Source organism: Triplophysa dalaica, chromosome 23, assembly GCF_015846415.1.
Source record: "Triplophysa dalaica isolate WHDGS20190420 chromosome 23, ASM1584641v1, whole genome shotgun sequence".
In the NCBI taxonomy this organism is placed as follows: Eukaryota; Metazoa; Chordata; class Actinopteri; order Cypriniformes; family Nemacheilidae; genus Triplophysa; species Triplophysa dalaica.
The window spans coordinates 9,345,076-9,368,759 of NC_079564.1; the positions used below are offsets into that span (position 1 = coordinate 9,345,076).

At 37.2% G+C, this 23,684-nt stretch overlaps 1 long non-coding RNA gene across 2 annotated transcripts; it reads left to right on the forward strand.

The window, feature by feature from the left end:
• Positions 1-22,803, forward strand: LOC130413631 (uncharacterized). Of its 2 annotated transcripts, XR_008905517.1 has the most exons (3): positions 16-385; positions 18,536-18,768; positions 22,741-22,803. It is a non-coding gene; the product is annotated as an uncharacterized LOC130413631 (long non-coding RNA). The 2 variants fall into 2 exon arrangements; XR_008905516.1 differs by lacking the exon at positions 22,741-22,803 and having other exon boundaries at positions 1-385; positions 18,536-20,127.
• The last annotated feature ends 881 nt before the right edge of the window (positions 22,804-23,684 follow it).

Genomic DNA, 23,684 nt, shown 5'->3' on the forward strand with positions numbered 1-23,684 from the left:
TGTTGACGCATGTGTGGTAAATAACGGCAGTGCGTTATATTTGGCAGAGATTTGTGAGAGGCACGTCTGAGCTTCCGTAGACGATTCGTGCATCCTTTAAGGACCGCGCTCGTCACAGCACGCATTCTGCATTGACACTCTCTGGGAAATGTGGCGTTTGCAAACTACGTTGTGCGTGGGTCTGTTTCCACCGCCGTGATTTCCCCCGGCAGCCCTGTTTTAGGGCAGCATGACGTCACCGACTGTATCTGACTGTACGCAGCGCGTGCCGCGGAGCGCGTGCTCCGAGCACATGGAAAAGGGCTCGAGACGGAGTGGCCAAAGAATAACTCCACACCTGAAACGGAATATCAATAAGAATGCATTCAGATCTGAGGCAATATGGGTAAGACTATTTCACATTTCAGTGGGTTATAACGATTTCTGTGTGTGTTTCAATTGTTTATTTATTGATGCATATAATCGATGCTTTGACAATAGGGCATATGCATGGTATTAGATGCATGTGTTTTCTTACTGGGTTTTATAATTCATATTCACATTATCCATAAATATTAACTGTAGGCCTATATTAGTTTAACGTAGACCTGTCTCCTGAAATAGAAAACATCTTTCATTTGTCTTAGGACTTTCTATATGCAAAGTCGAAAATAAAGGCTATTATTTTTCTTTAAAAATATATTTTTCTTCATCCAGATTTAACATTATATTTTATTTTGAAACTCATATCTATGATACTGAACTTGCTGTCCGTTATCTACGATTCTGTGCATATTATGCAATATAAAACCCTTGTTCCAGTGAAATATTGAAATATCTTTGACAGACATCAGGAATCATTTTGTCTAAAATATCAAATAAATGAAGTATTTGTTGTTAATAAACACCAGCACAGCGTTGCTCGAGTCAAAATGTTATTTTGTCTACGTGTGACTTCATAAAGAGTTTGTGTCGAGCTGTATTTCACCAATACACCTTAAATATTTTATATTAAATGATTCGGTGCTCTAAAATGTTAAAAAGATTATAAGATCTTTAAAGTCTGCATTGCACGCATCCACAGTTCAGGAATCTGCGTTCAGCATCCACAAACCGTACAGTACAGAATGTGCTAATAAATATTTGCATCAGGTCTCACAGAATATCTTCAGGTTTTTGTAAGTGTGAACAGGTATATGCTTAGATGCTGTGTATAGATCGGTAGCGCTCAGACTAGTTGTGCACATTTATTCTTCAATATTGAAGTATTAAACGGTTGCATATGATGTCTATACCACATTTGTTAGTCTGAGATTTGGTTTGTTAAAGGTCTGTTAAAGCAGAAGTATTTTGAGGCTGTTCTTGAAGAAAAAAAGACTTTGGTTTCCTGGCTTATCCTTATTCAGGGTCACATGGTTCCCCTTGGCAATGGCAGCACATGTTTGGCTGAGGGAGGCAGACCACACACTAATACACAGTCAAGGTCCCTGCAGGGCTCAGAGGATTAGTCTGAGACAGAGGTATATCCTGAGCTCAGCGAAGACCACATTTAACAGTCCAAATTGCTTTTGTAAGGAAGTGTTTAGCGAAAACAAATGCTCGGGGGTCTCAGAAATAGAAAGATAAAGCTGTTGTGCATAAATCACCATCCACAAATGCAAATAACAGACATTAGTAGACATAACAGCTTTACATTTCACAAATACAGATTTATTTAGATATGTGCAGTGTGACCTGCTGAATTATTGTTCTTCTCGGTGTATGTGGTGAACATATGAATGTCTTATGACGCTCCAGGATCCAATTGTATTTCCATGTGATGTGAGATGTATTCCTAGCATGGAGCCACCAAATTGAGAATATAATTCCAGATTTTTTTGGTGAAGGTTCAGATTCACAGACAGACGGCCTCTCCATAAATCATATTATGAGTGAAACAATGACCTGCACTGTTTGTCAGTGTCTATTGCACATTGATTTGTGGTTTGTGCCTACTAAGAGGTTTTAGCAGCGCAGTCTCCAAAAACTCTGCTGAACCGCAGTTTAAATAAATTGGATCCATCAGCTGTAAAGCTGTAAGAGAGGGTGGAACAGACTCCTTTGGCAATACAGAGACAGGCCTGTTTTCCCTCTTTGGATGCTTTTCCATGTGTTATGTAATCCTTCCCCGGTTTTGGAGGTCTCTACTGCGGCGGAGATCTGAGCTCTCTGTCAGTATTAGTCTTTTCGTCTTCTCTGTTAACCTCTTCCCCCTAAGTAAGGCCCCTGTAAACAATAACATCACTTCCTGTTGACATCACTTTTCAGCCCGCCTATAACCGAATTACCACACGCTTTCTGCCATTTCTCTTTGCCAAGTTCAGATCTCCCTGTTTCTGTTCTTCTATCTGCTTCCTAACATGTCCGTGTTAAACTACAAGTAGGGCTGGACTATATTGGTGTGTATCTCAATTTGGATTAAAGTTAAGTTTTGTTTTTCAGAAGAACAAATCATTATAACCAAACTTTTTGCACAGCAAAAATGTTGTTAAACATTATCGAGGCATAATTGTTGCAGTTTTCCACTACATTTACAAAAGGCTGAATATTTTTTACTTAATATGCATTAGTATAACAATGCATTGTGGCGCAATGTGTTCCTGTAGCTCAGTAGTCAAGGACTGCATAAGTAACGCAAAGGTCATGTGTTTAATCCCCAGGCAACAATCATACATATAAAAAAATTATAGCTTGAATGCACATGAAGTCACTTTGGATGAAAGCATCTGCCAAATGTATAGATGTTAATGAATGTAAAAATTGAAGTATACTGGTGAGACAAGAAATGTCTAATGACATGCACATAATCATTGCGATTTTCCCATTGTTTCAAAACTTTATATAGCCCAGCCCTGCTTTCTTTCTTTCTTTCTTTCTTTCTTTCTCTCTCTCTCAGTTACTCTATCCCTTTTCTCACTGTTTCCATCAGACGGCAGCGGTGGCGACGGCGTCTGTGTTTTCCCTGGCCCTGTTGACCCCATGCTGTCAACCTGCCAAGCGGCTTTCTGCTTTCTCTCTTTCGTGTTTGCTTGCGTTCACAGAGTGCATTCTGGGAATAAAAAAAAACACAGCGCTGGAAAACTAAGCCCCTTAGATTTACACACTTTAAGAGACATGTTGAGACCACCAAAGATCAGTCCTGCTCATTTACAGTCCGGGCGGCAAAGGCACCTCTGTGAATATTTAAGCAGATCTCCCCAAGACAAACACGCAGACGCATGCATGCGAGAAAATCACACACCTCAACAGCTGTTGTTGTCTGTAATGCCAGACTCTGACTCTGCAGACAAAAGGAAAAACACAGGAAAAGTTGATCAAATCTCATTGGGCTGACTTGTACTACTGTACCATCTTAAAATGCAGAGACAACTTTAGATGGGACGTTTATAGGCTGATTTACCCAAACAGTGTTGCTGTGTGGTGCTGTCAAAACAATTCATCAATGCAACATTGGCTCAACCAATGGCCTTGGTCTGTAGGCGGGCTTTCCATACAATGGCAAACATGGAGCGCTGAGGAAAACTGTTTGAAAATAATAATTATTTCTGTAATAAGTGATGCATTTGGTGATGCCCGTGTAGATTAAACACCTTGGCTTTGATCCTGTCTCTTCAGATTCCAAATAAACGTGCTTGTTTTCAAAATTATAGACCGAAATACAGTCATATACCCTTTACTGTGTGCACTATGATGTGTCAGTACTTTGCAGCGGAGACTATTTATGTCTGTCTCAGGTTTAAATGAAAGAGTGTTTGTATATGCAATAGGTACCTTAGTGTAAAGGATGACTGTTGAATGTAAGCTGCTGAAGACTTAGTATAGACTAGCGCTTGTGACAGTATGGAAGCAGCTCAAACTGAATCCAACACGCACACAACAAGCGGCCCCAATTCCAGGCAATATGGACATTTCTAAGAAGTAATAACTAGCTATTAAAATGAAAAGCGTTGAGGTGAATTTGTTGGTCAGTCATGACGTCAATTTGTAGGCCAACCTAGAAGGCTAATTTACATGAAATTCCCTTTTAAATTTTAATGGGTTTTTAGAATCACTTTTGAGTTAAAGGTATAGTTCACACAAAAATGAAAATTCTGTAATTATTTATTTACCCTCGTCATTTTTAACCTGTATGACTTTTTCTGCAGAACACAAAAGAAGAGATTTTGAAGAATGTTGATAACCTACAATGGACTTCTATTGTATGGACACAAAACCAATACAAGTCAATGGGTGCCATCAGTTTTTGTTAAAGCACAAGCAGATTGCCCATAGGGATGCACCGATACTACTTTTTCCTTTCCGATCCGATTTCGATATCTGAATTCTGCGTATCGGCCGATTACGATTCTGATCCGATACTAGCACTGTTTTTCATGATCAAAGTAGACTTGCATATTTTAACTTTTATTGCCAGAGATGAATAGTTAAGCATGTTTACTTTCAAGTACATTTTAAACTATCTGTACTTTATCAGAGTACTTTGGACAAAAAATGCTTTCCTACAGTATGAATCACATCATACTTATTCCACTACAGTCCATAAATAAATTGTTTTTTTTTTACTTTAAATCCATAAGTACATTAAAATCTACCATTTTCCTTTACTTAAGTATTTTTACTTAAAAGTATGATTTTTTTAAATGTAATTAAGTGCTGTATTAAACTTAAAAATACAAACAAAACAAAAATGTGGTCTCATAAAGCACAGATACTTACAAAATATTTAACAAATAAATCTCTGTTTATTACACAAAGCTATCACATTATAAAAGTGTCCAAACTCGCTCATGCACATCCTGGACACAAAATGATGCGCTTAATACATTCGCTTCTACGTTATTTAAAGTCATGCGCATTGGACGCAGAATGATGCGCTTAAAGCACCCGCTTCACTCACGAGCATGATGTGAGAGATGATCCTGTTGTCGCGGGGATCTTTGCTTCCCAAGTTCAAAACAGTTATAACACAAAGAGAATATATATGTTATGTGTTTAAATCATAGAAAATTGAATCCATCCTAAAGTTTAAAGTTATGTATGAATGACGCATAACATAGACCGCTTCCAGTGCTTGAATCTAATAACATTACACTCAGCGAGTACCGTCTCCGGCAAAATGTGTTTTAAACAAAACCACCCTCTATTATCTAGTGATTATTAAGAATATTGAAAACATTGGAACGAGAAACATCCTGACTGTTCCCGGTGTTATGCTGAAAAATGCACCCCTGCCAGATTATGCACCCCCTCATCCCCACAATGGTTAGGGTTAGGATTAGGTGTTAGGGGAGGGGTTAGGATTAGGTGTGGGAAGGGGAGTGGTTAGAATTAGCCAACCAGACAGCGTGTGTTTGAAGGGGGTGCTTAATCTGGCAGGGGTGCATTTTTCGGCACAACACCGGACATGAACCGCATGGGGCGAGTGAAACAAAGTCATATGTCGATCCGATACTCTGGATCGGAATTGGGGCCGATCCGGGTCTTTTTTGCTGGATCGGGTATCGGACTGACGGGTTCTCTTTAGTCCGATCCGTTGCGATACCCGTGGATGTTACTATAAAGCTTCATAAAGGACTAACTATCAGGAAATTACCATAAACGTTGTCATGCACTGTTTTCGATGTCATGTATTTCGATAGCTTTATGCGAGGAATAAACCAATATAGCATAATTATAAAACTCTGACCTCCGCTGGTGCGGTAAGCTGTCAATCTCAATCCAGCATGAGTGTGTCCGGTGTTGTGCCGAAAAATGCACCCCTGCCAACACTTGTTTTTTTGACAAGTTGATCATGTTTAAGCACGAGAAGCCTGTATGTCTAACATTGTAAATAAGTCAGAATGAATGAAACACCATTGCATGCCCGCTTTAATAACATTCTTCAAAACATCTTCTTTTGTGTTCTGCAGAAGAAAGAAAGCCAAACAGGTTTGAAAAGAATAAAGGGTGGGTAAATGATGACAGAATTTTCATTCTTTTGGGTGAACTACCCCTTTAAATATGGTTAACATTACAGGAAAATATATTCGTTAGTTTTAGTTTAAAAACATAAATGACACTCAACCATACTTCATATTATATTCCTGAAAATGTTGAGTTAAAATTTTTTTTTTTTGCATAAACTGTTAAAAACTGTAATATTCTGCCAGCTAGATCCCCAGAAAAATAGTTTTTTACATAAAATTACATGAATATATTTTTCAATTTTCAGTTTCTAATTTCTGAAATTTATTTCCAGAAAAAAAACGTTAAATAAAAAGATGTGCAAAGAAAAATTATGTTTTTACATTATTTTGTTTACATAAAATAACATGAATATATTTCTAATTTCTGTATAAAAAATGTTACCGCTTTTCAAATATATTTGACAAGACTCTAAAATAAAACAGTCAAACGCTGTAAATGTTTTTTTGTCTGAATTTACTCTTGATATCTGCACAGTAGCCTGTATTAATTGAAATTAGCTGTAGGTCATTCTGATTGGCTGCTAAGCACCCATAGAGGCGTGTCATAGTGATTTGCATTGATAATGAAAGTTATCACAACGGAAAAAGCCTCCATAGATAACAAAGTGCAATCTATAGTAAAGATATAAATAAGACTGTAAACCACATGTCGTCATTAAAGAGTGGGTTACACACCAACATCTCTATGCCGGATGAACCAACTGTAAGTTGACAAATGAAACAATAAAAGAAAAAAGAAAGAAAAAAGAGATGCTGTGGATTTCAAAATATCAAATGTTTAGAAATTCAAAGCCGGTTGTATTCAGGTGACCCTTTGCCCACATGGGCACACTGCTCACTTAAAGAGCTCGGCATTTCTCAGATTCAGAGCGTGAGTCAAAGGAGCATAAGCCAACAGCTGCACTAAATGAAAAGAGAGGGATTCAAAAAGCCATAGAAAAATGGTGGGCTGGTCTCGCTGGCCCATTTTCCAGCTTCTGTTAATTTGTGAGTCATTGCTACTACAAACAGCGTGTTTGTTTTCCTGCCAACACACTGCATGCCAGGGCAACAGACACAAGCGCAGGAAGAAGCGCACGCTGACACGCTCACACAATGTTGAACCAAAGAGTTATTCAAATCCAAACTGTACGAATGCCCTACATAGATGCCATGCTGCCGTGCCCTAAACTTCAGAGGTGGGGTTGTTGAACAGGATATATGAATGTTTGATCCATTTGGAGAGATTAGATATTAAACACGTGGGCGTTTGATTGTTGTGTAACATGGAGCGGAAGGAGATAATTTGTGTACTTTTCTCACGGCCAATAAATCATTAATAAAATATGAATATCTACTTAGTTTGAATATGAATCAGATGCATGAGAATGTCAACAAGTGCCTTCTCTGTATCAGGAAAACCGGCTTTTGATTGTTGTTTTGTAATTTCTACCTGGGTGTGCTCTGCTTTTACTGCTTGTTTGGTAAGGAAAACGTCACTTTTGTTTTCACTCACATTTTAGTTCAGGGATATCAGCAAACTACAAGTACAAAATTGAATGTGACTTGACAAGGATTGTTAGTGCTATCGACGCAAATAAAATATATTTACCTGTATTTTAATGGTCAGTATATTGATTCATTTTATGTCTATTTTAAAATATTTAAATATATTCTTATTATATTACAATATGTTGAATAATACACTAGGAACTACCGATTTTCATATATTGAATAATATCATGTACAAACGCATTCTATTACAGTTAATAGCATCACTGTAGACCACAACTCCCTAGCATTGTGGTTTTATGTTTTGTGCATTTACATTTTCTTTAAGGATGTGTTTACAAAGATGCTTTATTATTAACATTCACACATAAATGACTCATGTTAACCAACCTTCCAATTGGTGACATTTTCTAACACTGCCTAGGTAGTTATCAACAGTTAGTCTTAGTAAACACCAGGGGAAATTAAACAAATGCCCCAGACAGCATGTAGCTCATTGTGTTAATTAAGAGGACCAATTTAATTTGTTTGTTTGGGTAGGAATGAAGGAGAGAGAGATTTTTCATGGTGTTGCGGATGGACACCCACACTGGGGATTTGCCAGGTCACCATACAGTATGAAAGCATAAGACAACATCAATTCAGTCGAAATATTGCTCAAATATTGATATTTCACGTTACAATTAAGTTGTATTTGTTAACATTAGTAAATGCATTAGCTAACATGAAGTTACATTGAATAATAACATTTATTAATCTTTCTTAATGTTAGTTAGTTGATGTAAATACAATACCTATGTTAGTTCATTGTGCACTAACTAATGTTAACATATACAACATTAGAATTTAAAATAGGGCTGTCAAGCGATTAATCACGATTATTCGGAAATTAATTGTAGGATAAAAGTTTGTGTTTTACTGTGCAAATTAATTTTGTTTTAATAAACACATACATGTATACATATTTAGGATATATGCATTCATTTACATTTATAAATGTTTATTTAATTTTGCATTTTTTAAATTTAATATATGCATGTACGTGTATGTGTTTATAAAAAAAATATGCACAGTTCACAGAAATATTTGACACTTTTATACTGGATGCGATTAGTTGCGAATAATTGTTTGACGATCCTAGTTTAAAAATGTATTTGTTAATGCTGAAATTAACATGAACTATTACAAAAGTCCTGTAGAAGGATTGTTCATGATTGGTTCATGTTAGCTAAAGCATTCACTAATGTTTATACATATAATATAGTTAATATAGCGTCACCAATATTTCTGACATCAAAAAGTCTTTGAAGATAATGCTGAAAGATTTCTTGCAGTATTTGTTCAGTATCATCTTGTAGTGTATGTTCAGGAATGTTGACATTGGAAACTTGACCCTGCGAGCGTGACTCGAAAGTGACAGTTACAGAGGTATGCAAATAAGGATCAGATTTTCTCCTGTTTATCCGTATGGAAATATAGTCACCTCAGTTCACACGACCAGTGCAGTCTGATTCATGAACCATCGACTCTTACGAACAGGTTCTTTTTCAAACTCATAAGATTTGCGTTTGAATCAGTTTAATGATGCTCGTCGAATCACGTTCTTTAGGTCTCGACCTATTCACTCTCTCTTGAGGGCAGATTATGTGAGGTTTACCCTTAAGTCTATAGTGAATGCCTGCTGTTTAACCTAAAACAGTCATGAGTATTCCCGTAAGGCTTAAAATGAAAGATTAAATCATGAGTCAAAACAGTGGGATCAAAGCCTGATTAGATAAATCATGTTAGACTTCGGCTATTGATGTGGTAATTCCCAAACTGCCATTTAAGTATAGATTTTCCCTTCTTTAATGTAAGTTCAATAGTTTGGCTTTATTGAAAGTTCAGTGCGATTATGGTCTAATCTTTCGGGACCATATTGAGTTCAGAGCTTTCTATCTTTTTGAGGCGTCACATCTGAATTGGAGGGAACAGATTCTGATGTGCCGCTTCTGAGGGTTGCTTCTGCCTGCTCAGTTTTCCCCTCAGCTTTTTCATGACACAGAGGGATTCATTACCCATTTCATTAGTCCCGCTGAGAGAACAGCCACCATATGGAGGAAGATGGTCTCTGTAGGATCTCAGTGTTCCCTTTAGGGATGGGACTGGATGGTCATCTTCATACACCAACTGGGTAGTTTATCAGGGAGTTCAACTATTTCATCTCTATAAGGGTATAAACTTTTGTTGAGTACTACAGTGCTAAGAACCATCGTTGATATTAAGCTTATATATTTGATTTGTGGAATATTAGTGAGATACCAATATCATATAGAGGGTCTACGTGCAGATCCAGACAGACGCCTAGGCTTGTAATGTCACGTCTCACACTGTTTCTTGCTTCTTGTGCTGTAAGTGTTATATTCTCAAGTTAAAAATAATGACATTTTCAAAGTATCTTTTAACCCTTGCGTTTTCTTTTATTCTGTACCCTGTTTAGCTCCTGTTTAACATGTATGGACTTGTATGCCGCTATTCATTTCTGAATTAAGATCTAATCCAAAAATACAAATCTGGTCATCATTTATTCACCCGCATGTGGTTCAAAACCTGCATGTGACTCTTCCTTCAGTGTAACACAAAGACAATGCTTCGAAAAATGTATTTTCTGTCCATAATCAATGGAACTCAATGGGGCCAATGTTGTTCGGTTGCCAACATTCTTCAAAATATCTTCTTTTATGTTCTGCAGAACAAAGAAAGTCATATTGGTTGGGAATGACATGAGAGTGAGTAAATGATGATTTTCATTTTTGGGTGAACTATCTCTGTAACATCTCCGGTTAATTCGTTTGACAGAAATCCATTCTCTGTCGCTCCCTACAGGCAGACAGTCCCCTATGTCAGAGTAAATCTGCTGGTATTTGAGTTCATGGAGACCAGACTATATCCTTACATGACCAGTACATCTGCACTCTCAATATAAACAGACTGAGTGTTCTGCAAGCCTTCTCTGTCTATATAATATTCATGGTGACAATACATCTACCGGATGTTTTACCACAATGGGCTTCCATAATGTTGCAAACAATCTGATGATGGAGCTCAAGCTAGTTTTGACTCTTAAAGGTTTAAGGACATCTTTGGAAAACACCCATTGGCTTAATAGTTATCTTTTCAACGCAATAAATGTAATAAATCTGGAATTGGCCAATAATTACTAAACACTTCATCAACCATCGAACATTTGAACGTAATGAATCATGTCTTGCAAACAAATGGCTCTACCCAAACTCATTCCATTGGTTGAGCCAATGTGTGTCAGGTTGGCCAGGATGCTTGAACAAACAGAGCAATGTTTTGATAGCATCACAAAGCCACCGTGTTTACATCATACATTCAATCAACCTGAAAATGTTTACTTAGTTGTCTTTGGGCATGAAGCTGAAAGAGGGGAACTCTTTTAAGCATGTTGTCCAGTAAAATGTTCTTCAACATGTAAATGGTGATATAACCAACCTTACGATTTAACCAACAGATTGTTAACCTATCGGATTTGCTCTGTGGGTTGTAAAGGTTTTGGTTAGGGTGTTGGTTTCTACTGTTTCTATTCAGTTAATTGTCGTAAAACCATTCTAGAGGTTGATCCATCCAAAGCTTATTTTTCATAACCAGCGACAGGACGTAACAGGTGGGAGGTCAGAAGTCACTCGGCAGGGGTTCGACAGGGTCAAAGAAGTCAGAGGAAAAAAGACTGATGGGACATAAACATTTGGAGCTTCTCGGCATGACAGTTGTGGGAGAGATTATGCTCAAGGACGAAAGAGTGAGGAGCAATAAAGAAATCGAGCCGCATGCTATCGTGTCTTCACACAAGCAAACAGGAGGTGAGTGGGAAGACACAAAAAGAGAGAAACCGGGAACTATGGCTTTCATATCTGAATTTCTGTCTTGTTAGGACTTGTCCATGTCAATTGTTCTATTCAGTCAAACAGAGTACAGACGGATCCTTGACAACTCGGTTTAGCAAAAAACTGTATGTCAGCTGCTCTGAGGACACTTGCCACATAGTAAAGTCCTATTGAAGTCTTTGTCAGCAAGTCAGTATGTTCTTTTCATAAAATACCATAATCCATTGAGTCAGTGCATTCCTCAATAATGGATCTACAAATCGAATTAACTTCTTATCTCTGAAACAACATGTCTACAGATACTGTAAAAGGTTCTCTACAGAGGGAGCTATTATGTACCAATACAAGGAATATAGTATTTTTCCATTAAATCTAATACTACTGCAAATATATAATAAACCCCTCACCCCACCTCCCTGATTTGCTAATAAGCTCTTTATAAGGACAAAAAGCAATCCTGAATGACAAATAGGAATCAGTAAGTGCATGAATTTTACATGAAAGTACCAAATACAAAATGTTCTTTGGACATTTATTATGAAACATGAAAAGATGGTCATGTTTTTGACATATTCTATGGATTACCTTGGAGTACCATATACATGGTGAAATATGGTAATTATTCAGGACAACAGTATGTTTTAAATACATTGTCATACAGTATCTGATACGATCATTCAACCTGAACTCACTCACGCGAATTTGTAACTATTTTATGAGGTGGCTAAGGCATATGAATTCGTACTATGTTAAAGGTCCATTGTGTAATTTTTGCGGGATCTATTGACAGAAATGCAATATAAAATGCATAACCATGTGTTCAGAGGTGTATAAAGCCCTTACATAAGGAAGTGTTATGTTTTTATTACCTTAGATGAGCTAATTCTATCTACATACACCATACATCTACACACACCGTGGGTTGCATGGAATTCGCCATGTTGTTGCTACAGAAGATCTAAAGGGACGAATTGCTCTACAGAGCGCATTTCGTAAAAATGAAACAACATTATATTATCTAATATCTAAATATTATCTCCTTCGGCAGAGAAGCAAAAACGTGACGATATTTTAGTCCTGTGTCAACCACCGTAGTGCTTCGAAAGGGCGGGGTGAGCGATGGAGTGACCCGTTGACTGCCATTCGCAACTTCACCGCTGGATGCCGCTAAATTTCATAAACGGGACCTTAAATTGTACAAAAACATACAATTAGAAAAATGCAAAACTGAAGCCCCTCCCCTAAACTTACTAAAACGTTCAAATAAGATCTGTCAAATTCATTCAAATAAGTCATCTCATGAAATAGTTACGAATTCCTGTAAGATTGTTTTGGAACATTGCATCATATCTTTAAAATGATAAAATTAAGTGTAAAATTATAAAAATATATTCGTTTAAGAAAGGGTTTAGGTTATATAAAAACCAATACTGTTCATTATTGTAAAGATTAATAAAAGGAATAGCTGGGCAAACATTTGTTGTTCATATGTTTGTTCTTTAACGTTTATTATTGATTTACCGTCTGTTTAATATTTGAGATCGGTTAGGTAACAGATTTCTATTGATGTTGAATCACTTCATGTGCAGACAGAGACCATCAGTAGTGTATTTAATGCTTCATCTTCTTTCATTGTAAGTCCTTAAATCTCTTCCCCGACTGCAAAATGTTTAAGACCGACTAAAACTAGTCTGCATGGATCCTGTCAAAAGAGCAAGTTGGGGGAAGACGTTCCCCCATGCCCCGAAAAGGAGGCAAAGAATTGGTGGCACTCAATGGAAGATGTGCGAGACCAACCTGGTGGTCTGGCAGTCATCACAACCCAAGAGGTGTTTTGTCTAAAAGTCTCCCCTTCGGCGGCCCCTTCAGCGTCTCTCAACTTTAAACAAACAGAGACACCTCATGTAAATATTTAGTGCTCTTGTGCTGCGTTCAAAGGCTTTTGGAGAAATGAATGAAGTATATTCACCCCACTCACCTCTAAACAGAAGAGTTACACAAATGCTTAGAGGAGAGAGAGGCGTCGGATGAATTACAGTGGTGAATATTTGTGCAAACAAGTGAAACGATGAATTATGCTGTAACTTCTTTGATCAGAGTCGGTGAGTAATGTATTCACTTTATCTTTGTTAGCATACATTTTTGATATTCAGACTTTCTTTTCGGTCACAGTGATTGTCAGAGTGTAAAGTGAAGTCTTAATTTCTCTTCAAACATTGTGTGTGTGTTCTCTGTGTGTGGGTTGAGCTACACTCCCTGATAGAGTCTTGGACCTCAATGACCCTGTTGATCTGTTGACCTCTCGGTTGCTGACTCGCTCTGACAGGAAGAGATTCCTTAATTTTTCATTGCCGAAGAGGAAGTGATGAGTTTGTTCAAATCTAAAAAGAAAATGAAGGACTTGAGATCATTGAGATATGATTGTAATTGCCAGTAATTTAGAGTATTTTTCTCCTCATCCGATTTGAGCAAGCAATAATTTTTTTTTATCATTATGAGATTAAACTTGTTATATTTCTAGAATAAAGTCAAAATGACAAGAATTTAATTTGTTGCATTATGAGATTCAAGTTGTAGTTATTTAAAGCTTTTGTTTGCTTTGTTCTCAAAATATTAAGACTTTAATCTCATAATCATTTTTACGAATCATTTTAATTATTAGATAGTAAAGTGTAAACAAAACGTTGTTTGTTTGAGCCACATCAAACAACTCTCCAGATGATTGCAATGTTGCTTTAACCAATGACGTAAGGATGGGGAGGGGCTACCTATATATCCAGCCAACGGATGATGGGGAGAGTGTTCAAAAGAATTGTTCAAATCCATTATTTTTGCTATTCCGTTTGGTCCTGACACAGAAGTTACACACACACACTCATATAATAAATCCATCACATAACATCTGTTAGAAATCAGATATGCATATCTGCGTGATGACACTGGTTTGAAATAACTTTACAAAGCACTTTTAAAAAAGGTTCTGAGGTCAGGACGCACTCGAAATAGAACAGTAACACCAGCCCAGCCCAAAACTACAGTGAAGCATAGCATCTGTGGTCCTAGATTGTTGTCTCTGAATTCCATGTATTTTTACTTTTTTATGCTGACACGCTCTAACTCTGCGTAGAGAAATGAGATGTATTTGTATGAACGTGTGTTAAATCTCTTTTATATATACCGTAGACATCACTATTTCACCCCATACATTGTGCAGACGTTTTCTTGATGATCTATCTTTATACGATTGTTTTTTTAATGTTCTGTATTTTTTGGCTAATTTTTGTCTGTATCGCTAATGGTACGTGTGCAGTGGTTTGCATGTCCAGACCATCAGTTACTGGCTTCTTGCCTTTTTCCATCAGCTGACGAAGAAACACTTAAATGGAAATTGGCCTGACATCAAATACTTTTATTTGGAACATTCCTAACAGCTAGCCTATAATAACTATATTTCAGGCCGAATTTAGTAATTATTGTTCTGCAGAACATTTCAGAGTGTTCTTGCATTAATTTGTTTCTGGCAAAAAAAGTTTTATAACGCCGTCTTCAAAACTGACAGGAGGCAATGAAGTGAGAAATCACCTGGAACATTATCTTCCAAAACACTGACCAACTAACCTGCTTTTCACAGAGGATGATATCAGTAATCTGTCACGTTTTGTCACCTCTCAGCCTGTACTCTGTTGTCGGAGGCGGATAAAGCAAACGACTTAAAACGCTGTGCCAACATATTGCATAAATCATGAAAAGGGATGAATTTATTTAGCGTGATGCGTAGATAAAAGAACTTGCCCCATTGGGAAAGTGTAATGACTAATGATTGAAAATAAATGTAAGTGCATACTCATTCTTTCACCTGCTCTGGTTATCTACATTGTTCCGTTTTACAGTCATAAAGGTTGATTAGTCATCACACAACTGATAAGTTATTGATGTGGTTGACTAGTTTAGATGTTTTTTGCAGCCATGCCTCCAATTTAAATTCATACATTTAAGGAATTAGATCAGTTCGGTGCACAAGCCCTGTGTGCACAGTATTATGCTTCAGTGTACTTTAGACACTCCTACTGTACACTTAACTCTACTGTACTGTGGACCCTACAATTTTACATATCACAACTGCCTGTGATATAGTGTTAAGGAACGTTTACATTATAATGATAATTTTAATTATAACTATATTTGCATCCACACCAGCGGACGATGACATTATGTTTATTTTAAGCCTGCACATTCCAGTGTTCCCAGTCACTAAAATAAATGTAGATGACCTGCTGCAGATCCTTTCGTTTTCATTCTCGAACATCTTTCCTCCAAAATATTCTCTCTGAAGGCTGAAGGTTCGATCGTGTCCGGGATGTAATGCATATATTGTGCCAGCTTGCTTTTACTCATAAGCGTTACATAATATAATATCCCGCAATAAACACACCGCTTTCTGACCGCCACTGTCATTAATTCAGACCAGAGCCATTGGGAGAGAGTTTCGTCAACTCCGTTGTCTCCAATCGAACTGTTTTTTTCACAGCCATGACGGTTCATGGAGCCTCTCAATAGTTCGTAAAGGTTACTAGTAACGCATGGAGCTGCAGCTAAACAGACAGATTGTGGCAAACTTTTAAAAGATGCAAGTCGTTTAATGAATAAAAAAATGAAATAAATAAAGCATTTAAAGAGAAATCATAACTTCCTGGAACTATCTGAAGGCTCCATGAATCACGTGACACGCAAACATTTTCTTCCATTTGTCGCAACTCTTTCTACCCCCCCACAAACTGTTGGACTGTATGTTTTATCAAATTGTTCTGAATGTGATCAAAACGCTATTATTCTTTTCATCATCATTATAGTTGTGATGTAAACCACCCTATTCTCTTTATTTTTTTATAGTTATATATTTCTAGTGTAATAATGTAAATGGCCCTTTACACCGTCCAAAGTATGAACTTTCACTTAGACTGACAGGAAGTTGCACGTCTTTCTTCGCAACAGCTTCTTCAAAGATGGGAAAGTCTTTGTAGAGGCGTAGATTGTTTAGACATTTCAGAAGTGTAGAAGTTCATGAATGTCTCAGCACACTTCAACAGTTAAAAGAACTGTTGGGACAGTTATTAGTGGTGTTTTCTATGAAAGTGTCAGTTATACTATCTCTATATCTCTGCATTAGGTGTTTGGTGAAAAAAAGTGGTTGAGACCTCCCCAATCATATAGAAAATATCTTAGAGACTTGGGGTGGGCTCTTTGGCTTTGCGAAGAACTACCCGCCCACCCAGTAACACATTAAAACACAAAGATCAACTTTAAGAGATAGTTTACCCCAAAAAATTATGTTATATTTATTAACTCATTATTTACATTCAAAACCTGTATCTGACTCATTCTTCTGTGGAACACAAAAGAAGATATTTTGGGAAATGTCTCAGTTGTTTTGTGTCCATATAATGGAAGTCAATGGGGGCCAGTGTTGTTCGGTTACCAGGATATAATCACGGTCTGTAATCACATACTGATGCAGAAAACTAAAACCTTGAATGCAAAAGACCCTCCCCCCAAAACATCTCAGTATTACTCTAACCAACCCAGCTCTATTCAGGCAATGCACCTGTTGCGTGACATGCCTGTCCAAGTTTAACGCCACTAATTTATAGGCTGCAGCTGCATATATGACTCGCGTCTTTTAAACGAACAGCGAGACCAGTTGTTGAGTCCCAGTAGTCAACAGTTGACACACTATGTAACTACGACATCTCACCTTGTGATGGATGAAACCGAACTTGCCTCCTTGTGATATGCAGAACAACATAAAGCAAAAATAAACATTTAGTTTATTACAAAAATCTAAATTCCGTCATCATTTACTCACCTTAGTATTGATTCAAACATGGCTTTATGGCTTTCTTTTCATGTGGAGCACAAAATGATATATTAGGTGAAATGTTAGTGAACGACCGCCTCGGTCCACATTCACTTCCATTGCATGAGAAAAGAGGAGCGTTAAAGGGATAGTTCACTCAAAATTTTAATTATGTCATCATTTACTCAACCTCATGTCATTTCAAACATGTCTATTTCTTCTGCCGAACACAAGAGAAGATATTTTGAAGAATGTCGAGGGCTGTACCCATTCACTTCCATTGTATGAATGCAAAACCAAAAGAACGTTCTTCAAAATATCTTCTTCAGAATTTTCAATTTTGGGTGAAATCCCTTTAATTTTATTCAAAATCTCTCCTCTTGTGGTCCACTGAAGCATGAAAGTCGAATGTGGGTGAATAAATCATGACAAAACTTTGACCTCTTCAGGATTTCTTCAACTATGTTGGCTCACACAATTGTTTTTGTGTGTCATAACATATGACTAATCCAGCTATTATATATATTACAGTCTCATAGTCATCTTTCTAAACATCTTCTCAAGGTCTTTGTTATACAGTCTCAATTTATAAAGCACAAACTTAATTGTAGCATGTGTTAACCTGTCACAGAATTCCAAGAGGAAGATGTCAGCCTGACTCACTGTATGTTTAATTGAAGTCACTTTCAAAAGCTTTCACGCTAAATAACAGTGATTCCCAAAAACGTTTTCTCATTTCTCATAATTAGTAAGGTGAAGCTCATGCTGGATCTCCTTGGGCTTGTTCACATGCTTGTCTCGACATCTAAAACAACTTAAATACTCGCTGATGTGCGTTTATGCACTTCGAGTGAGTCTTGACAAACCTGTTCAAGCATTTAGGCAGTCGGAAACATCTCAGGTCAGATAGAGTAATTAGAGGAAAACATATTAAAGATTAGATGAAACCTCGCATTAGCGTCCCCGCCTGACTCATATTAGAGTAAACATAGCATAATTTCGCTCATAACTGTCGCAGATGAGATAGTGGTAAGATTTCAAAGACTGCAATTGCTTTAAGAAAAAGTAAACGAAACTCTGACTGGAAATCACCTAAAGCTGAAGAAACGCTTTTCACTTCAATTTGCATCTAGAACCGTATAGTTTTTCCACAAGCAAAAATGCTCTGTATAAAAGACGTTATTCGAAGGTCCTCCTCCTAATGCATGCTGGGATTTCTATAAACCTAATTAGTGGACACACTGTGTTTTAGGATCACTTAGTCATCCCCATTCTTCCCCATAAACTGATTACTTTCCTCCCTCATTTCCTCACAGACCTTCACAACAGCTGCCAGTCAGCCTGCCGGTCTATCGGATGCCTGAAACCGGAGCCACAAACGAATGCCAAAGTTTTGAGGAAAAGACCTACATGCTTTGCCCCCCGTGATTTAACAGCTCCCTGTCATCAAAGTCAATGATGCTGCTTTGCTGTGAAGAGATGAGGAGCTGCTGCTGTTGTCTGCAGACAGCTGGGCTTTTACACAGAGAGCGTAAAGATGTGGAGAAGGGTAAGGATGTTTTGAGTTACTCTGAATTCATCGTTACACATCTGTGAATCCAATTTTTTCTACATGTATATTTGACGTTTAATGTTGATGCAACTGTAGTTTCAACATCTGTTTTTCTTTGTCACATATTCTTTGTTTAATAGTAAAGATTTGACCATTGTAACATTACCATTGATCATTATAATGGAACATATTCCTTGTGTCAGTTTCACAGTGTCAAAAATAAATCAATGTTGTAAGTTAAAGGGACAGTTCACCCAAAAATTTAAATTCTATTAAAAACATAGGAAGATATTTGGTAACCAAACAGTTCTTGACCACCATTGACTACCATAGTAGGAAAAATGATGGTAGTCAAAAGTGCCCGAGAAGAGTTTGCTTTCCTACATTCCTCAAAATATATTGTTTTGTGTTCTACAGAAGACATTTTTTCCTACTATGGTAGTCAACGTGACCAAATTTGGTTACAAGCATTCTTCCAAATATCTTTCTCTGCGTTCATCCGATTAAAGACATTTATAGAGATTTGGAACAATTTGTGGGCGAATAAATGAAGGCTGATTTTTTGGGGGATGAAATGTTCCTTTAATGCTGATTCAAATACATAAGTATTAAATTCCCAATGTTCAAATTCTCAGAATACAATTTTAGTATAACATCAAATAAACTTTCTGTAATTCACTTTGAATCGTAAGTTTATTATATTAACAAAATATATATTAGCCACTGGTCATCCTGTTTCTTATGTGACCCAGTCTGTGAAAACCATGTTTTAAAATGTATATCTGAGATAACAAGCATCAAGGTTTAATTTTAATCATTAATTTCACTATGATTTCAATCTTTGACATGTTCTGACTCAGTCAATGTTAAAAGTTCTTTACATTACGTAGGAATTTCTTTTACATTATGTTTTAAACAGCAAATCACAAACAAATGACTTTAGCTGGGTGTTTACAGAGGGCGTCACATATGTCCAGTTGATAACACAACTAAAGCTATTGTTTCCATTACAATAATTGACAAGAATGACAGGTGGATGACGTTTCTATACATCTCAAAAGCACCAAATATTTATTTATTCATTAATCATAGTTTGTTTTAAATATTTTCTATCGTACGGTTTTCTACAGGATGCCTTCAACAAAGATTTGCTCTCAAAGCTTTTTGTAAACAACTCCACCCCCTGTACCTTTTCTTTACATACAGTACGTCTCATGTCTATTGTACATAGTAATTCTTCTGTAAATGTTTATTTCTTATTCAAGTTATGTTGAATATGTTATTTTATTCTGTCTTTTTGTGTCCCTTCATGTTACTGAAGTGTGTCCATCAATAAAGGTCTTTCTGATGCGAAAATATGTTTCCTTGACATTCATATAAGTACTCTCGTAACCCTCTTTAAGGATGTCACGGATTTGATTTCTGAAGGCCTGTGCGAGTGCCCCGTGGTCCATCTGACTCCGGGGTGAATGAGCAGCGAGCTGATGAATGAGACCTTCCTCATCATTGATGGTGCTCCATTACACTCGCCTGACTTTGATTGGACGGGACAGAGCGGAGCGCATTCCTGTCCTCTCACGTTTCGGTTAGGGGATTTTGCCGAAAGACGATTCGACAAACAGCTTGCCGCGAATGGCTGACTCTCGTGTTTCACGGAACGGTTTCATGTTGGATCAATCCCGGCCGCCTCACACATACGTCGCTTAGTCCTTCCAAAGTCTTTCACAAAAGCCCCTGCTATAGGGGTTTACGAATGAGTTTTAAGATAAAAAAACTTTTCACTAAGCTTCATACGGACGTGATGCTGACCTGACGGAACTGGTGTCAGGAACCACACAGAACAGAAAAGTTCATTACGCTGCAGTTGTGAGCTAAATTTGTACTCCAAAATCAACGCATCTTGTTGGAAACCGTTTCCAAGTATGCAAATGAATCCTTGTGAAAATTTGCTATGGTGATTACAAAAATGTTTCCAGAGTTTATGTTTATAGAAGTTACAGGTCCTCTGGAATACGCACACGATAAATCACAATTTAGAATAAAAACAGCATGTACAGTCTAAATAAAACAGAATATGATCTTTTTTCTTGTGGTCATGTTTAGTTGGAATGTGCAAACAGAACCTATCAGCATTCATCCAGGAACACTTGTGCTTCATTCCAGTGTAACACTTTATACATCATGTACTCTGACATGTCACATGGGTGGGAATGTGCTTTCCATAGCAAGAGGGAACGGGAAAGGTTTTTTATACAAGACCGTGAGAAAGGAAGTGTTTAATCCATCTGCATGTGGTCCCCCTTCACTTAATTGTTTTATATATACGATTGCATCGGAAGATATAAAATAGGTGTGTTGGAGGCCAGACTCAAACCTCCATTAAGAGCACCATAGCCCAATATATGTGGCAACGTCGGCATCAATTGGAATAAAAATGTTACGGTCGAATAGAAATGCTAAGTGAGTTTTACACAGTTCAGTATACATTTTACCACCAAATCTTTGAGTGACTCAACTTGGAACGGCTGCAGCTCAATCTGTAATAGCTTATCTTTGATACTCAGTTGGCATCCGACATCAATGTTTTCAAAAGAAAAGCTATTGGTGGTCTTCTGCTTCTTGTTACTCTTTATCTACCACAATGACCTCAAATTCAGTGAATTCAGTGAAATTCAACGCTTAACAAATTCAGATTGTCTAATAAACTCAAACATTTCCCATTCAGTTCTTCAATGACCAAACTATCTGAGTCATACTGTTAAGATTTATTTTTGCTTCATATTCTTACTGCGCCAACTATCTTATTTGTCTCTTTATGTCCAAAGGAACTAATCTTAAACTAGGATGATGATTAAAAGAAAACGAGAGCAATTACAGAACAGTGACTTAACCCTTTGTGAATTATTGTTCGGATAAACCAATACATAAGCAGTTGGCTTAGAGAGGAACAGTACAATTCTGTCTTCATTTACTTACCCTCAATTTGTTCCAAAACCGTATCAATTAATTTGTTCTGCTGAACACAGAGAGAGATATTTGGAAGAATGCTTGTAACCAAACAGTTCTTTGCCACCATCGACTACCATAGTAGGAATATTTGCCTTATACATGTCTTTGTTCTGTTTTTGAAGTATGTAGAAAAGCAAACAGTTCTTGGGCACATTTGACTACCATTGTCATTTTTCCTGTGTTCATCAGAACAAAGAAATTCATACAGTTTTATAACAACTTGAGGGTGAGTAAACGTGACAGAATTTGAATTTTTAGGTGTTTAAATCTTTTCGTACATCTTGTAGCATCTAGTCTACTAAAAATCCTTTTTTGCTATCAATCTATACTGTAAGTCAGACACATTTTAATGATACCATTGACTTCAATACAATGATTCTCAATATCCACCCCACTGTACAATCGGCGCACAGTAGAATATTCGAGATGTATGTGTGCAAGTGTGTGCGTGTGAATGTGTCGAGCTAGTCCTTTTTTGAAAGAGCCTCTGCCCTTTTTACACATTCCTGCCAAAACCTCATAACCATCCCAAGAATACCCTCCAGCTAGCATGTCTGTGCAACACTATCTCTCCAGCGGCAACGCATTCACACCCCTCAGGCCCTCACGTGCACATGCTGTCACGGCATAGAACTTAAACTGCAAGCAGCGCGTGTTTTATGTATGACAGAAAAATCTATCATTTCTATTGATAAATAAATATGTCGTATCATCCCTCCTTTTCATAACATATTTAGAAATCCAACTTATGAACCGATTTACCTATGTACTTGATTACATAAATGTGCAATTTTAATGCGAGGAGAATATTTCAAGCTTTATGAATCTTTCACTGTGTATAAATGATACACCGACCTTCTCGATGTCAATACCTCAAGGAAAATTGTATTCCTCATTCTTAAGTTTTTGTGTTTGATTCTATTACAAGTCATTAAAATGTCTCACTATACCCTCTTACAGTCCATTTAAGGAACAATGGAGCCAAGGCAGCCCACACCGTCGTCAATACGGTCTTGTCTTTAAATGAATGACAATCTAATTAATGAATGGAAAATATGTGAATGGAATAAGTATCAGCATGAGGTGAGTCCCCCTATAGGACCACCAGGTTTACAATGGAAGATTCTGCACTGTCAACATTGTACGCTAATGATAACAATATTCTGCTAACACTAAACATCTGTCAGCAGATTGAGTCCATGCTACCGGGCGTCTTGAGGAAGTAATGGTGGGCTGGCATTTACTCAAACTTGAAGGGCTGCACATTCAAATTTATTCTGAAAAGAATAAAAAAATGAACATTCCTTTAAGTATACTGTCATCACTTGTGTTATCAGTGTACTTGAGAGATTTGTTGTGTGTGCAGTGTAAATAGCTTTATTGATTATATCAGATTCAATCATGAGTTCAGAGTTAAGCCCCCGTTTTCCAGATGTACTGTACGTATACTGTAAGAGACATCAAAAGCCTTATTGTGTTTCTCCTTGTTGTAAAGTAATAAAACGTAATGAATGCCTACTCGCCTATATTGAAGTTTGAGGTTTATAGCGCGGCGGTTTGTTTTATTGTACAGTTATCTGATCAGGTGGCAAATGAGTCTTTGATATTTTGTCTATGATGGTTTGGAATGTATGACACTCTTTTTATACAGTAACATTATAAGTCACAGCTTTAAAAGAAATGTTTACGCAAAAATGTTCAAATGTGCACAAAACTGATTTTTAACTAATGATGAGGAATAACAAGATATTAATATTAACAAGATGCGCCACTGAATGGCGAAGAATGCAACGCTCAAAATGGCCGCTCTAGCGAAGAAAATCCCGCCTTCCAGTAAAATGAGCCAATCGTCAATAAGTAAAGACTGACGATTCTCTGGCTCTCTTCAGAGCCATTGATAGAAG